The 17,090-nt window shown below is 34.1% G+C and overlaps 1 protein-coding gene across 7 annotated transcripts in view; it reads left to right on the plus strand.

Moving 5' to 3' along the window:
- The window catches only part of ADGRL3 (adhesion G protein-coupled receptor L3), a 1,002,012-nt gene that overhangs the window by 311,962 nt on the left and 672,960 nt on the right, over positions 1-17,090 (plus strand). The gene's annotated exons all lie outside the window — the stretch shown is intronic.

Genomic DNA, 17,090 nt, shown 5'->3' on the forward strand with positions numbered 1-17,090 from the left:
AAATATAGTAAATTATTGTAACTATATGTATTAAAATACTCTTATTTGTATGTTTAAATATATATAGGAAGAAATGATATTGTTACATGATTGAAATCTAAAAATACTTAGGGGTGAGGTAAAGTACTACAATTAGTAAACTACTTATTTTTGATAAGCAAATTGCATATAGTTAACCATACAAACTAATCTCTTTAACTTGTCCTGTCTCCTTGACCCAAACTCACTTCATGATATGACATAAACCCCTAAAAAACTATTGTTTTACATGTCATAGAAGCAAATTCCTGGGGAAAAATATGCCTCTGATATCCTTAACTTTTGAAATAATTGTATTCATTTCAGAGAGTATGATTCAGGTACATGTATTTCTTCATTAGTTGACTCAATTATAGTTTAGCATGTATTTGTGCTGCTACTTTGAAAACAAATTGGTTCCTTCTCATATTAAATAGTATTTAACACACTAATGTGATCATTTTAGATGTCAACTCACAGAAGGGAAGATAAAATCTGCCACTAATTTGTAGAATGTTTTTTTTTCTGTTCATATTTTATATTTTTATGTATAGGTAAAGATTAGAAGTGAGCAAAGAAAAGTCGTCACGTTTCAGAACATTATGTTTAATCTGTAAGAGCTTAAGTTAAGAGTATCTTTTCCTCCTGGTAAAAAGTCATCTACAAATTAGTAAACACTCAAGTGTTCCTTACAACCATTTTCATATAAAAACATAGTAGTCGTTTGAAGGAAAGAATGAACATCTACCTCCTTAAATTCAACCAGTGTCTTTTGGTCATTTACTACATACTAGGTCTGGTGGATATATTTCATTATGTCATATGCTACTTATGGAAAAGTAATTGAGGGTTTAGCTCACCTGCTTAATCCTATGGTAAACATTTCCTGGTATCTCCCCTAATTCCAATTGTTGCTGATCTCTCCCTCCTCAAATTATTGTATGTTTACTTATCATACTATATATTAGATCTCTGGCATAGGATTTAAGCTTTCTGAGGACAAGGCCTATTTTTCTTTCTTTTTTTTTGTCTTTGTGCCCAAGTTGTGTATCTCCCCCTACTCCCTGTTTATTTTATATGAAAGGTGCTTAATGCTTATTGAATTGGGTAAAAAGAAAGCAAATTGAGATATGAAAACATGAATTTTCAGCGTGTATGTTATGAACTCAACATTCAATATGCATTGATTGAACATCTCCATATGAGAGGCACTGCACTAGGTACTGGCTGTAAAAATTTCTTTTTATACCATAGAGAGTTCAGAATATTTTGCTTAGTGGGGGATATTAGATATTAGGGTTTGGTTTTAATAAGTGGATATTAGTGACTTAAATACTCATAAGATATTTGGGATTTTTATTTTTGGAAAAATATTATTTCACTCTAATTTTCTTAGCTTGATTTAGAAGGCTGAGCTCAAATAAATAGTCAGGGTTATCCTTCCCCTTCCCCGCCTCCCCCAGTTGGACATGTTTACAATTCTATTTGAGCAAAGCAAGTGGAATGATAGAGTTTAATTCTTTTGGGGGGAAAAACCTTTTTGATGTCTTTTATTTTTATATTATTTAGATTTCCTCCTGTATTCCTACCCTGTAACTACCAGAAAACCATTCCTTATAACAGGGAATTTACAGATCTGTGTTTGTATTGGGATAAGCAACTCCCAATGTAGAAACTCATTCTAAGGATTCTGAAAGGCAACTTTTAGTTAGAAACTTGTATTCTTAAAGAGCTGCTTAGGAGACTAAGAGATTAATGTCATTGTCCAGTTAGGGACAACTAGTAGATGTCAGAGATATGACTTGAACTTCCTGAAAATAAGGCAAACCCTCTCTTCATTCCTATTATCTCCTTATGTTCATGCAATATATTTTTCACATATATAAAATGATGAAGCATGACTCATTTCATTCATGATTCACTTTAGAAAAAACTTAGAACAATGTCATTTAACAATTGGAAGTGGCTTGAGTAGGACATATATTTTGCTTCTTCCTAGAGAATGGCATAGGCCCCAAAATTCTCCCAAAGAATGGCCAAAAAAAAAAAAGAATCACAGTGGATCCCTAGTTTTATTTTGTGACTTTTTGATACAATCAGTTTTTAATTAATCATCATAATTACCAATTATTACCAATTACATAATTACCATAATTACCAGGTAAAAAGGCAAATGTAAAACAATACTGTGTAATATAAACATTAAAACAATAGACCTCTAGACCTCACATTAAGAATCACTGTGAAGAGACTCTTATACATACATGTAACCCAACAAAGCTGTACCACACACAAAAGTTAATTAATGTCCTAGGAAAACCAATTATAACATCCTTGAGGTTTTTCTGGGAAAGGGGAGAGGAATGGCAGAGCTTTCTGACTGTAGGGGGCTCCCTCATTTTAAATAATACACGATTGAAATTCTGTTTTATCTGGATATTTTCCAATCTGGCACAAATTGTTAGAAATCATTAGAACTCCATCTTAGTTAAGAATGTTTTGAAAAATACCTCTCAGACTGACCTTTGCTTGTAGTCAGATGCCCATTTAAGTCATTAAGAAACTTCCATGAACTTTCATTATTGATTGGTTAATTAAATCCCCCTGGCATCCCAATTTCTTGATTAAAATGGATCAAATCTATTTTATTCTAGGGGGGAAAATAGAGAACTCATCAGGAAAAAATATTTAATGGAATGGCATGTAACTTATTTCTATTTACATGTTGGAGTGTGAGGCTGCTATCTGAGAATTAACCTTCACATTTTAGATGTGAAATAATGTTATTGATGTTTAATTATGCCTATTTAGTTTTTACCAGTGGGGTTTGTTTGCCTTTGTAGGGTTCCCTACATCTCTAGTCAGTGTTCACCAATTGATTTAAAAATGCTTTTGATTGGTTTGTTTTCACTACTGGGACTGTCTGGAACTATTCTAAATTGATTTCTCCCTTATCTCTCTGAGCACTTGGCAATAGTTTCTGAGGAAAGATTTATTTCTGAGTTACTTGCCTTGTTTCCCAATTTCAGATATTTACCATTTTACTAACAGACCCATTTCAGTTTTATGTGGGGAATTTTTAAGGATTTGAGTATTATTTAATATTAGGTGAACAAAATGTTATGAAATTAATTTCTTAAAAGATCAAAATGGTTTTAGGAATACTTTATTAGTTGAGAGTTTCTTTCATGGTGATAAAATATGATTATAATTTATTATCTTTTCATATTGTTGCTTGGGGTTTTAATGTGTTATTTTATAAATATTTTGACTTCATTCAAATGCCTTATAATCATTAAACTATTTTCAGATTTAAGATGTTTGTTGACTATTGCCTCAGGGCTCTATTTAAAACAGCATTATAGCATACTGAGAAACAAAAGCTTAACCTGATCAAATTATCTTTATTTTCCTTCATTATCCTATTCACATGATGAAATATGATTTATTAAGGACTCACATGTTCATGTTTATGTGTGGGGTATAATATAATTTGATAAGAGAGGAAGTTATATTCAGAAGCTAATATGCAGATATATATAGAGAGAGACAGTATTATTCTAATACAAACATAGACTGGGGGTAAAGGTAATTATATCTAGTAAAAGCTTTATTGCAAGTTTCTTAAGATTTTTCTAATCTTTAATAATGTCACGGTCTACAAATTATCATGACATATAATGTTAAAAACTTCAGTTAAAATATCTAGAAGCTTTATAATGTTTTAATGTTTGCAAAATGCTTTTTATATGTTAACTCATTTGATCTTTGCAACAAGGCCCTCTGAGGCTGGAGCTATCATTGCCATTTCCATTTCACTAATAATGGTACTTGAGTCACAGAAAGGTTATATGAGTTCCCCAGAATCACACAGCTCGTAAACATCATCTTGATTAAGTCACTTAAAATTGGTATCCTAATGAAACAATTGTGTACTACTTTTATTCTTTTTCAAAAATTTTATTTTAGACTGAAATACCAGAACACAAATAGAGAATAAAAAAAGAAACAAAAATATACCATAAATTTAAATATCAGAATTTAAATACAAAGATGGAAGGAAATAAAAGCATTTCATGTGCATCACAGAACATGAGAGGATTCAAAATATGTAACAATAAATTTTCATTTCAAGAAAGCCTATATGACAAATATTCCTCATTGTGTTGAGAATTGTCCATCTTTTTTTATCCCTTGTGAGTTTTCTTTCATTCTCTGCTGTACACCTTTTTCTTTGTTCCTTTTTTGCCTTCCCCAACCCCCCCGCCAGAAGTCCACAATAAAGTTTGGATATGTTTCTCCATAGCTATAGCTATAGACATATAAATATATACATACATATGTAGACATATATATCCCAAACCTATTGTACTCTTGATCTTTGTTTTTATGTTTATGCATATCTCTTGTTTGCTATTCCTTCTGTCTTCTCTACTTTATTTTTACCCACTACCTTGCCCTCTTTTGACTTGCCTACCCCCCTCCAAATTCCCTCCCCAATCTTCCCATTCCCATAAATCTAAACATCCTTCTATACCCCTATTTACCTATTCTCTCACTCTCCCCTCTAAAGATCCCTTCCTTGCCTTCTTCCCCCTCCCTATGCCCCTACTATTTTATTTCTTCTGAATTTAGAAGATTTCCATACTCTTCTAAATGTATATATATATATGTATGTATGTATGTATGTATGTATATATCATTTCCTCCACCCATTCTGGATGAAAATAGGTTACCAGAACTACCAGTACTCCTCCCTCATCCAATTCCTATGTATCAATTCTTCCATTTGTATAAAATAATTACTCTTTCTAGCTGTTCCTAAATGGTTTTACTTTTGAAATTCATATCCTTCCCAGGTTCTCTCCAATCTTCCTTATGAACTACCCAATTATTAATAAGAATCTTAGACATAAATTTTGCATTTTACATACACAAAAAGTAAATAGTCTGTCGTTATGTATGCCTCATAATTATTCTTTGTCATACACCTTATATTTATATTTGTTCTTGTATGTCAAATCATCTAATAAATTTAGTTTTTTTTTAACAAAGTCTTAAAAATCTGAAAGTTTATCAAATGTCCATTTTTTTTTCATTCAAGATAATAGTTAACTTTGCAGGGCATGATATTTTTGGCTGGAGTCCCAGTTCTTTTGCTCTTCGATATGTTGTGTTCTAAGACCAGTGGTCCTTTAATGTTTCTACAGCTAGGTCTTATGTAATTCTAATTGTGGCACCATCATATTTAAACTTTTAATCTTAATGCTTTTAATATTTTTTCCTTGAGCTGGGGATTTCAGAATTTGACTATGATATTCCTATGACTTTTCCTCATAGGATCTCTTTTAAGTGGTGATCAATGGATTTTTTCTATTTCTACTTTCTTCCCTTGTTCTAATGCTCCAGGACAGTTTTCTTTAATTATTTCTTGTATTATTGTATCAAGATTCTTTTTTTTATCATAATTTTCAGTTAGTCCAAATATTTTTATATTTTCTTTTCTTGATCTATTCTCCAAATCTGTTATTTTTCTTATAAGATATTTCACTTTCTCTTATATCTTTTCATTGTTCATATTTTAAAAAATCATTTCTTGATCTCTTATAATTTCACTGTCTTCGCTTTGCCAATTCTAATTTTCAATGTGTCATTTTCTTCCTTAAGATTTATAATGGCATGCACAGCAGCTTTCCAGAGGACTGCTACTCTGAACAGCTTTTAAGGTTCTGATTTCACAGTATAGTGGACACTCTATTCCATAAAAAATGAAAGCAAAACTTTCACAGAAAATCAAGGTACATCATCCACAATATACAATTTATATTCACAAACAGCTTATCATTAAAACGGCCACATATTTTTCACCAAAGTGGTCACAATATTTAGAACAAAGAACAATCATCTCAAAGTACAATAGTCAAAGTCTTCTACTCAAGGGGCAAAGTCTCAAGTTAACTCAATCAGTATCACAATATAGTCTCAAAGTACAATAGTTAAAGTCTTCCACTCATGGGGCAAAGTCTTCCACTCATAGGGCACTGTTAAGTTAACTCCATCAGTCACTTATTCAAAGTTTTAACAAAGAATAATCATCTCAAAGTACTATAGTCAAAGTCTTCCACTCATGGGGCAACTTGATTAACTCAATCAGTCACTTATTCAGCAATCAATTACTAAGTATCATACACAAACCTTCCACACCTAAGTCACTAGTAAACTACAATGTCATCATTACTCTGTACCCAGGGAGAGGTCTTTTCATCTTGACTTGGGGCCAGTTCTCAGATTCCCTGGATCCCCTTCCTTGGCCCCAGATTCTACCTGAACTCACCAGACTGTCACCTGGGTTCAATGGCAGATAGCACCCAGATCCTCGTCCAGCTCTCTGGGTAGGTCCTTCTCCATACTGAAGTTCACAGGGTCTGGTCCATGTCAGATTCTTCACAATGTCTGCTCCTGGGAATTCAAGGCTCAACCATGCCACAAAAGGACAAAGTCTCATTATGCCAGTCATGCTTCCTGTCTTCTGCTTCCTCAGTCTTCTCCTGGGCTCCTTGTTCCTGTTTCCTGGACTTCTGGGCTCCTGGCTCTGAGCTCCTGTTCAGAAGAAGCTCCACCACCACAAGTTCTCAGGAAATTTTGGCTTAGTTCTCCATTCCCTCTTCTGTAGCTGCCCTGCCACCAGATGCTGGTCCCAAGAAATTCTGACTGTGCCTCTCTGGAGCTTTTCTTATATACACAGCATTAGCTACTTCCTGTTTCAGCCAACCCCATCCTGTTATGTCAGCAACAGGAGACAGGAGCTCATACCTTCTGTTTTCCCAACAGGGGCTTGTTCAATTACTAAGTGCTAAGTACCTGCTGCCTTTGCCAACACAAAGGGATCTTCATATTCAAATCACATTACAATTACAAGATTCTGGATCTCCTTTTCCAATTGGTTGACTTTTCTTTCATACCTTTCTTGATTTTCTTAGATTCTTCTTTTTTTTTTTTTTTTTTAGTTTTTCCTCCATCTTGTCATTTAATTTCTAAAGTCTTTTTTAAGGTCTTCTATAAATTCTTTTTGGGTAGGTGACCATTTAACATTACTAGTTGGGGATTCCTTTAATTTCAATTTTCTCCTCTGAAGATGAACCCTGGTCATGTCTAGTCTCATAATAGGTTTCTATTGTTGGATTCTTTCTCCTTTGCCCATGCATTTTTTTGTGGTGATAGATTAGTTTTTTGTAGTCACCTCTAATCCTGGGGTATGGGGAATGGTGCCTCTTGCCCCAGATATTCAGTTCTTCCCTTTAGCCTGGAACCAAAGTCAAACTTCCATCCTCCTGTAAGTGCCTACAATCAGGGGCTTTCTTTCCCACTGCTTCTGCAGTCACTGGACATGTGCTGGTTCCATCTTACCCACACCACCTTTTGCAGCACAGCTGGGTCTGGTGTTCCTGGTCAGCAGAGGTTCCTTTGATCTTCTCAGGCTCAAATGCCCAACTCCCCTCACTATCTGGGGGTAAAAGTTCTGGTGGATGGGGTCTAGGCAGCCTCTCCAGCTAACCTCAGGGCTTGCCAGTTGTTTTAAGAGGCTAGCTGCTGGTTGTTAAAACAGAACCTAGCCTGGAGGTGTTTACTCTCTCATTGGGACAAAAACTTGTCCTGGGATTTTTTCTTCTGATCTTCTCAAATTGCCCCAGGAGGACCCTGGTAGTGCCCCTATTCTTATTTATCTCCACCTACATTTTGTTCACCCTAAGGTGCTATTTTAACACGTTCATGGGGGAAGATCTTGAGAGCTTGGAATTTTCTGACCTACTCTGCCATCTTCCCAGAATCCTCTTTGTGTACTACTTTTAAAAGAGGGATTCCTAAATGTGTGTGTGTGTGTGTGTATGTGTGTGTGTGTGTGATGGATTCCTATGATGTCTGCTGAAAGCCATTCAAGGATAAACAAGGTTCTACTACCCTTTTCAAAAGTGTTTTTAAATGCAGAAAAAACATAGAATTTTCCATATATGTGTGTATACATATATATTCATAATATATGTACATAATATGTCATCCATATATACACACATATAAACAAATACAATTGAATAAAAAGTAATATTTTTCCTATGTTTGCAGACCTGATAAAATATTTCCTGAAATCTATCTGGTTAGGACTTCTTGCTTTACAAGGTCTTTGACAAAGATTATTTATATAAAATAAATTATTTTTGTGTCATTTTGTTTTGTTTTTAATTTAGAAAATATGTAGATAGCTTTGGAAGAGTTTCTGAAAGTACCTTACCATGTGAGATATAGTGAAAAGGTTGGCAATTATGAGACTTGGGCTTATTCAGCAACTTCAGCTCAGATGGTATATTACTTCTCTATTCAAATTTTTACAAATATCTTTTATGTTTTCCATGATTCTTTGAGGGGAAAATACAATGGGGGAAAAATATTTGGAATTGTATAGAGCTTATAGGTATAATATTAATACTTAATGACAGATAATGCTATTCAGTATTAATTATCAGAAATATAGTTCTTTCTATTCTGCCTTCTGTTGGTACCCTGAGATCATGTTAAAGATAACATGGATGTTGTATGATAATACATTAAAGCCAAAGCAAGGGAATCCTCAATATTCTAATACTATTAATTGTAATTGAGTATTTATAGGAAAACCAAATAGTTAAGAGGTTGTTGTCAAGAGATAAGTTTGGAACTTGAGGTCCTATTGTCTCATATAGACAGAGAAATGAGAGCATTACACTTACTGGGAAATGAAAGGGTCAGCCAAAGGTCAAGTGGAAAGATAAATTAGAAAGGGTGGGTGTTAGTTTCTGTGGAAGAGAACAGAAGCCCCGATCATTTAAAAGGAAGTCATTCGCACATAAAAACAATGAATAGTTTTTCCAGTAGTGGTCATGTGTGTCTGCTAAGCTGTCCACACATTCTTTATTGGCCCCTTTCATGACCAATGGAATGAATTGTCAAGGGAGTAACTCATCATCCTGGTGACGAAGAGAATCTCTTTAGTGAGAAGAGTATATAAAACTAAAACTAAAAAGAAAGAGCAGCAGAGATGAAAGGCTTCATTCTTCTTGGGATGTGCACAGTAGCACAGTAGCCCATGAAAATGCTTCCTTCTAACTGTGAAAGATCACTTTGTTCTACTTAAACCAGTCGCCCAAGCTGGTTCTTTACATAGCATTCCCTCACACTATGTATGCCTGGTTAGTAACACCTACAGTCACTTTACTTGATTATGTGAGAAACTCTTAATTTATATAAGCTCACTATTCATACTGTAGTAGATACTACAGCCTCCCTGTCTGCCATCTATATCGAGATTGAACAGTACTTAGGAGTGAAAGGAAAAGAAGGAAGTGGGATGGTTTATGAAAATCAGCTTGCTTAATTTAATGCTTTCCAGTGAAAAAGTCGGATGACCCTATACCTAATCTCTTATTTAATCTCCAGTGGGGAAATTAGGTAGTACAGTAGATAGAGTATTGAACTTCGGTTAAGGAACACCCAATCTTGAATGCTGTCTCAGATATTTACTAATTTTAAGAATCTGTGTAAGTCACTTCTCATGTCAACTCTCTGGTAGAGTTGTTGCATGAATTGAATGAGATAGTGCATGTATTTTGCAACCCTTAAAGTACTCCATAAATGCTTGCTATTAATATTGTCAATTTATGTACCACCATGTGTATTAGAATTGTAAAGCTGTATATTGCTCCCACACTCAACTAGGGGCTAATTATCTAATTTGTGAAATAAATATATTCCAACTTAATCTTACTTTAAAAATATATCCTTCTTGTGTTTACTTGTAGATGAACTTTATAATTTTCAACAACTCATTGCTTTGTCCTCACTTGTTCTTACCCAGTATCAACCCAATAGCAAGCCCTTTTAATAAATTTTTTCTACCATCCTTAAATATTTTGTCTTCCTGACATTCCACTATTCCCACTGTAGTGATGAAATACCTTAGGTATTTCCCACAATCTGTTTCTGTTACTCCTGCTGCTGATCTGTTACACAGTTAGAGAAAGTAATAAAATTGAGCTAAATGAGTTAACTGAAAATTTATGCTATCTAGCTTCAACAGGACACAAACTACTGCACACAAGCAATTCTTTTGTTCTTATATTTTCTAATTGTTTCCACTACACTAAATCTTCTAAACCCTTTTTCTGATTTCTTCTCCTCTCCCCCACCATTTACTCCTTATTCCTCACTCTTAGCAGCCGACTAGCCCTGTACCTTTACCTAGAGTAAGACTTTATGAGTCCACTCAAATGCCTCTCTTTCCCTCTCTCACAGTCTTCATCATTTTTTTTTGTTTTTATTTTCCCTCTACTCTCAGAGGTGGTACTGTCCTTTGCCAAAAGTAGCCTGTCTACCTCTATCTTCAGTCTCATATTTTTTCATATTCTCCATGATCATTTTTCATCAATCATAGTAAACTCTTAAAATAGCCTCAGTCTTTCCCTCTCTTTTGAGTTCTTTTCCCTTAGCTTAGAAACTTGATCACATCTTTCCTATTAAGGATAAAGAAAAAAAAATATCTTCACTTGACCCTGAACTTTCCTCAAGATATCATCTTATCTCATTTTCCTTTTTCACTGTCTAACTTGGAAAAAAAAGTATTCAATGTATTTAGGCCTCCCCTTTATCACCAATTCTCATTCCTCACCTTATTGCAGTCCTGGTTGCTGTGCAACCATTTTATAGAAATAGTTCTCTCTGAGGTACCTGATAATCCTCCTTATTGCCAAGTTAAATGTCTTCTTTCCTTTGCACAATTCTCCCTGACTTCTCTGTGACTTTTAACATTGTGGTCTATTATATATCTCCTTTCTTGTTTAGATTGCTATTACACTTTAATAATTCTCTTATTTCTTTAACTGAAATTTATGCATTCATATCTAGCTTTCAATACTTGAATAAAGTTAATGTTCTTCAAGTTTCTATCTTTGGTCCTTCTTATTTTGTACTATTACTTTGGTCTTTTCATCTGCTTACTTGAAAGTAGTCATTATATTAAACCCAAAGAAGAGAAGATGCACCATAGACATGTTAGCTTGTTTGTTTTTAAGTTCTAGTACTTGAAGCACAGTCTATGGAAGAGAGATTGGAATTTTTTTTTCTCTTTGTTTTTTTTGGTCAAAAAGGCAGAACCAAGATTAAAGGATGGAAGTTACAAAGAAGCAAATTCAGACTTAACCTCAGGGGAAATGTCTAATAATTTGAGGAGTTCAAACCTGGAATGAGATGTAGTGAGTTCTCTCACATTGGAAGTCTTCATTTAGATGATGACCTGTCAGATGTGTAATGATTGAGATGCAAAGGGAACTAGATGTCTCTTGAGCTCCCTTAAAAGCCAAAAATTCTGGTGTATGATTCTTCCCTCTTTCTTACTCCATACATCCAAATATTTCTCAGATATTTTCTGTTCTCTCTTATTAGTATGTGAGAAATCATCCCTTCTCAACTCACTTTGTGAGCACCATTGGTCAGTCCTTCATCTATTCCCATTAAGACTATTGTAATAGCTTCCTAGCCAGTCTTTTATCTTCAGTCCATCTATCCTAAATACTGCTGCTCAAGTAAGGATGTTAATGCATAATTCTAATTATGTGTCTCTTCTACTCCAAAACCTCTTATAGATAGTCATTGCCTAGTAAAAACCAATATAAACTCCTGATTCTGGCATTACTTTCTAGTCTTTATATTCAACAGTACTCTTCATTCTAATGAAAATGAGATTTTCTGTTCTACCCTTTTGCTTTTAACCAAGATCCTTTGATACCAGTCAGTACTTTTTTGACTGTGAAATTTTAAACTTTAATAGGCTATCATCTGTATATTAAGTTTTTATAGCGGTAGTAAGGGCATATCGAGAGTAGATATTTTATTAGAATACAAAAGTAAATAATAATAAAATTTCAAATGTGACATAAATGTAGTAAAATGCAGTCAAGAATTCAAGTATTAACTGTTTTGGAAATGCAGTATTTGCTGGCTGAATTTTAATTGATTCATTTATACCTTTTGGACATGATACCTTTCAGAAACCATTGATCACCATATTCCTTCAGTGCTTTTAATATTTTCTTTATTTCTCTTAAGTAATTTTCATGAATCTTATTAGATAAGAATAGTTTTACTTGTTAAACAGTTAAATTCTATAATTGTTAGATAAAATAGTGTTTAAGGGTTTACAGAAGAAAAAAGTATTAGAGGCCCGCAGCAGAGTCAAATGCATTTTCCCTACTACTGAAGAATGTTAAATTGTGACTAGATCTAACGATGCGTCTTGTTAGGCAAACATTTAATTTCAAGCAGTCAGCTAAATTCAGTTGATATTTTTTTTCAAAATGAGAAATTTCTTCAATTTCATCTGTCCACGATTTGACCGAGATCATATTTCTCATAGGCATTTGTCTCTGCATGTGTCACAGAAGGGATAAATGACACCTGTTGTTGCCACATGAGCTTTGCTATTAGTAGTTAGTGCTGGATAACATTTTCATCCTTATCCTAGTGGCATAAAATAATCAGGAAACTTAGTTTTGTTTATTGCATAATATAGCAATACAGGATTCACTAAGGAAAGGCCACAGGTTATAATCATGGGTATGCTGATAAATGACTAATGACCAGATCTCCAAGAAAGAAAGAAATGTAAACAGTACACACTTTTAATTTTAATTCAAATTCTTAATATTTTTTTCTCCATCATGTTCTTAATCCTAGACAGTCAACACAACAATAAATCAACCCCTCATTTCTAGCTTTTTGCCAAGGAATAAATTCTCATGCTGATAATTTAACTATCAGTTCAAGTTGGCTCCAGTACTCTCTTGTACATAATGGTCTTTTGAATATATGTGTGTGTGTGTGTGTGTGTGTGTGTGTGTGTGTGTGTGTGTGATTGGATAGGCTAAAGATGGGAGGGACCTTATAAATCATCTAATCCAGTCTCTTCATTTTACAGATGAGTAAACTGAGGCTCAGAGAAGCTAAGCAAATTGTCTAAAGTCACAAAATTAGTAAGAAGTAGAGCTTGGATTTCAACTCAGATTCACTTACTATAAATCCAGATTTTTTTTTTTTGCTCTAACCATGCTGTTTCTCATCTCTGTTGTCTGGCCTCTGACTATATCCCAAATTACATCCAGCTCTGTCATCAGATGTGATTCCAAAAAGTTTAAAGGGAATTTGGATAGCTGAGCACAAATTTATCACCAATACTAGAGAAAAAATCAGAAAGACTGATTGAACAATTGAAAAGGACATGTCATCCTGATAAGTTAGGAACCCCATTTTCATATGTGAAACACAGTACTTTTTTTTAATAGTGAGTTGTAAGAGGCTAGCCTTCATGTAAAATAAAGATAGACCATGAGAAATGGGCTTAAATTGCAGTATGAGTGATTTAGATTAAATATAAAGAAATTCTTATTCACTTCACAAATAAAACAAATTCCTCAGGGAAGTTACAGAGCCTCTTTTCTCTGGAAGTCATTTAGTAGGTCAGGTATTTTGGCCCTTATATTTTGATACTCTGAGGGTACTATGATTTCATCCAGTTGAGTATCAAAATGGGTATCACAACCCTTCCCCATCTTCTTGTCCTCTATAATTCTTGTCCATGTTTCATTTTAAAATAAGCCCTTTATAGAACTATGTAACATCCTAAAGCCCTTCTTCTTTGTTCTTTTGGTCTCTCCCAGGTTATGACTTTCCGCTAATATTATCTCTTTTATAATTCTTGCTGAAAGTATGCTTTCATTTTTCATATTTTCTAACAGTGTTTTTTTTCCATCTGGTTCTAATTTGTTTATATTGATATATTTACTTATGTTTGCACATGTTGCTTCCCATGGAAGAATATAATTCCTATATGGCAATAGATATCTTTTTTTTGTCCTTTTATCTCTGGTGCCTAGCACATAGTAGGTGCTTAATAAGTGCTTTCTGGTTGTTTGATTATCATAATTTGTGTAGAAGTAGGAGACCTTCCAATAGATCATATGCTTCTCAAGGACCATAACCTCTCAGGGCCTTAGTTTCTGTACCTGTAAAATGAAGGATTTGAACTAGGTGACCTTTAAGGTTCCTTCCACCTAGCGGGCTATCTGGTACAGCTGGATAAAGCACTTGACTTGAAAACATGAAATTACCATTCTGCCTTAGACTTAGTAACTCTGTGACCCTGGGCAAGTCACTTAAGTTTTGTCTGTTTCAGTTTCCTCATCTGTAAAATAAAGACAATAATGACACTTACCTCTAAGGACTATTTGAAATTATATTCCCTAATTTTTTTGCTTGTAATAAGAGTTGTTAACAATGAAATCATCTCATTTTTGGGGCGACCAGGTGGCTCAGCAAGTAAGAGCACCGGCTCCAGTGTCGGGATGACCTGGGGATCAACTCTGGGCTCGGATACTTACCACCACACCCAGAAATAACTGGCCATGTAACCTTGAGCAAGTTACTTAACCCTGATTGCTTTTTAAAAAAAAAAAGGAATTATCTCATTTTATCCTCACAACAACCATAGGTACAGCTATTATTATCTCCATTGTACAGTTGAGAGAACTGAGGCAGACAGTGATTGATTAATTTGCCAACAGACCTAATTTAGGCTGGAATATTGAATCAGAAATTTTAAAATGGGGAGGGGAGGTAGTTTGGAATTAGATTTGGGAGACAGTGTTTCCAGTTTGGGAGCAACCCAACTGAATGGGAAGGAAATAACAACGATGGCAGACTTCACCCATAGCTGCTTCTGATTTGTGGCTGTTACCTAATTAACAATCCTGAGTCTTTATCTAAAAGTTGGCTGTCAGAATACTGTCTTATGCCTATCTTAGCAATTCTATGAAAGATGTTTTGAAGCTCCTTTTAAAAGTCCCTAACGACTTGGTAATTGTTTTTATGGCTTTCCAATGAAGTGTGAAGTGCTCCCAATAGCTGTGTCAAAGAGAGTGAGTTAATACCACTTATTGTTGCCTGGTGGTCTTTATTTGCTGATTCTAAACACAGCTTTGAACAAACTCCAGAGGTAGGAGGAGGTGAAGGGGAGACATAACATTTCATTTTTTAGACCTAGAAGAAATCTTAGAAATCATGGAAAATGGAGGCCTTAAGAGCCTAATTGACCTGAAGAAGACCACACAATTTGTAAGCTGCAGAGTTGGACCAGAAACCCACATTTCCTGGCTTCCAGTCTAGTGCTTTCTGCTAATTATACAAACCTTCATTGGTATTTTTTAAGAGGTATGCTTATTATAACTTACAAAAACCTATTATTTCTCAAAGTATCTACTCTGAGACAGCTTTTTAAGTCAGTGACATGATTTTTAAAATTCATTTGGCTGTCTTTAAAAAAATTGGCCATCTAAATTGTCCTCTTCCAAAAGACTTTAAAAATTGTTAAACAAAAGTATTGCTAATTAGCTACATAATTAACATTTGCCATGGTAAGCATCTTATTTGTAGGTCAGTTTTGTGACAGAATGAACAATTCATATATGTAGTAGTTCTGAAACTCTTTTTTTAGAACTGAGATCCTAATTTTGTATTCAGGAAAGTTAGAAATTTATATTTTTTGTCTCTTCCTTTTATGATAGCTAATTAGTCTGATTTGTAATTTATTTGATTCAGAGTTCTTAGTTAGGAATAAACCTCCCAATTAAGCATTATTTTTAGAGGAAAATAGAATCTGTTTTATAATCATCTGTTTTATGACGCCATTTCCAGGAATACATTGTTACAAAAAAGTATAAATTTTCTAAACATGTGTAGAAAAATCATCCTCCCTGATATGACATAATGAGAGAAAATTATTATTCAATTATTCAATCATGTCTTACTCTTTGTTACTTTGTGCACTATACTGTCCATGGGGTTTTCTTGGCAAGGATACAAGGGTGGTCTGCCATTTCCTTCTCTGGTGCATTAAGGCAAACAGAGATTAAGTGACATGCTAAACAGTGGAGATTAGAATGAAAATACAGGTGTAAAAGTTGCCCACCTAGTGGAGGTGATGGTTGAAGTCAGAAATAGGGTAGATGAGAACTCCTTCAGAGAGACAGTGAAAGGAAAAATGAGGATACCTGAGTAAGGAATGGAGAGCTGATAACTTAATACTGAAGAGAAAGGGGAATGGAGAGAAAAGAAAGAGAAAAGAGCACTTAGGAATGGAGGAGAACTGAGAGAAAAAGTTACTACTGAAGTCATAGAAAGAGAAGGTTTCAAGAAGAAAGTGATCATGGAACTTTAAAGGGCTTCTGCTCCCAATTCCTTCCTTTGTAGATTAGGTAATGCAGACCCAAAGAGGTAAGGGATTTGACCAAGATCATATAAATAGTAAATTGTAGAGTCTGGAATCACTTTCTTTCGCACTAATAACCTTAAAGACAATAGATTCAGTAGGGAAAACAAAAATTAAATTGTATGGGATTAAGTACTCATAGTGGGTGATAAGAAATACATAAATGATAGTGGCAGACTAATAGTTAAGAACACAGAAATGGTTGTCATAGACAAAGAAAAAAATTAACAGAGGAAAAGGAGGATTATCACTTAAAGGGGACAATTGATACAAATAAAGCATCCTTTAAAAATAGGAGACCTCTGCAGGTTTGTACGTGTATTGAAACTATTTTAGTTTGGCAATTAAGGCATATTGTATATACCTTTATACTTATGGCAGGTTTTTTTTTTAGTTATTTCCATATGCATCATGTTCTATAATGGCATTGGGGTAGATGTTTTATATAAGCTTGTAAATTAGTACCTAAATACATTTTTTTCCTATGGTAGTCAAAAAGTACCTTGGATACTATTTTACCTAAAATATATTTATTGTATAAAATATAAATGAAATCCTCTGATGAAAAAGAGGTTGTTATAAGCTTATCACCTTACCAGTTTGTGACTATGATTAGATCAGCTTATTCTGTTAAGATTTTTTTTGGTCTTAGTTTCCCTTGTGCTACAAGGATTAAATAGTAGCTAACCAATATCTTAGCCTTACTAGTTGTAGAAGTTTTCAGTTT

The sequence above is a fragment of the Petaurus breviceps genome, unplaced genomic scaffold (assembly GCF_028583685.1).
Source record: "Petaurus breviceps papuanus isolate PSGF00001 unplaced genomic scaffold, PetGlider_PUasm1.0 76, whole genome shotgun sequence".
NCBI classification, from domain to species: domain Eukaryota; kingdom Metazoa; phylum Chordata; class Mammalia; order Diprotodontia; family Petauridae; genus Petaurus; species Petaurus breviceps.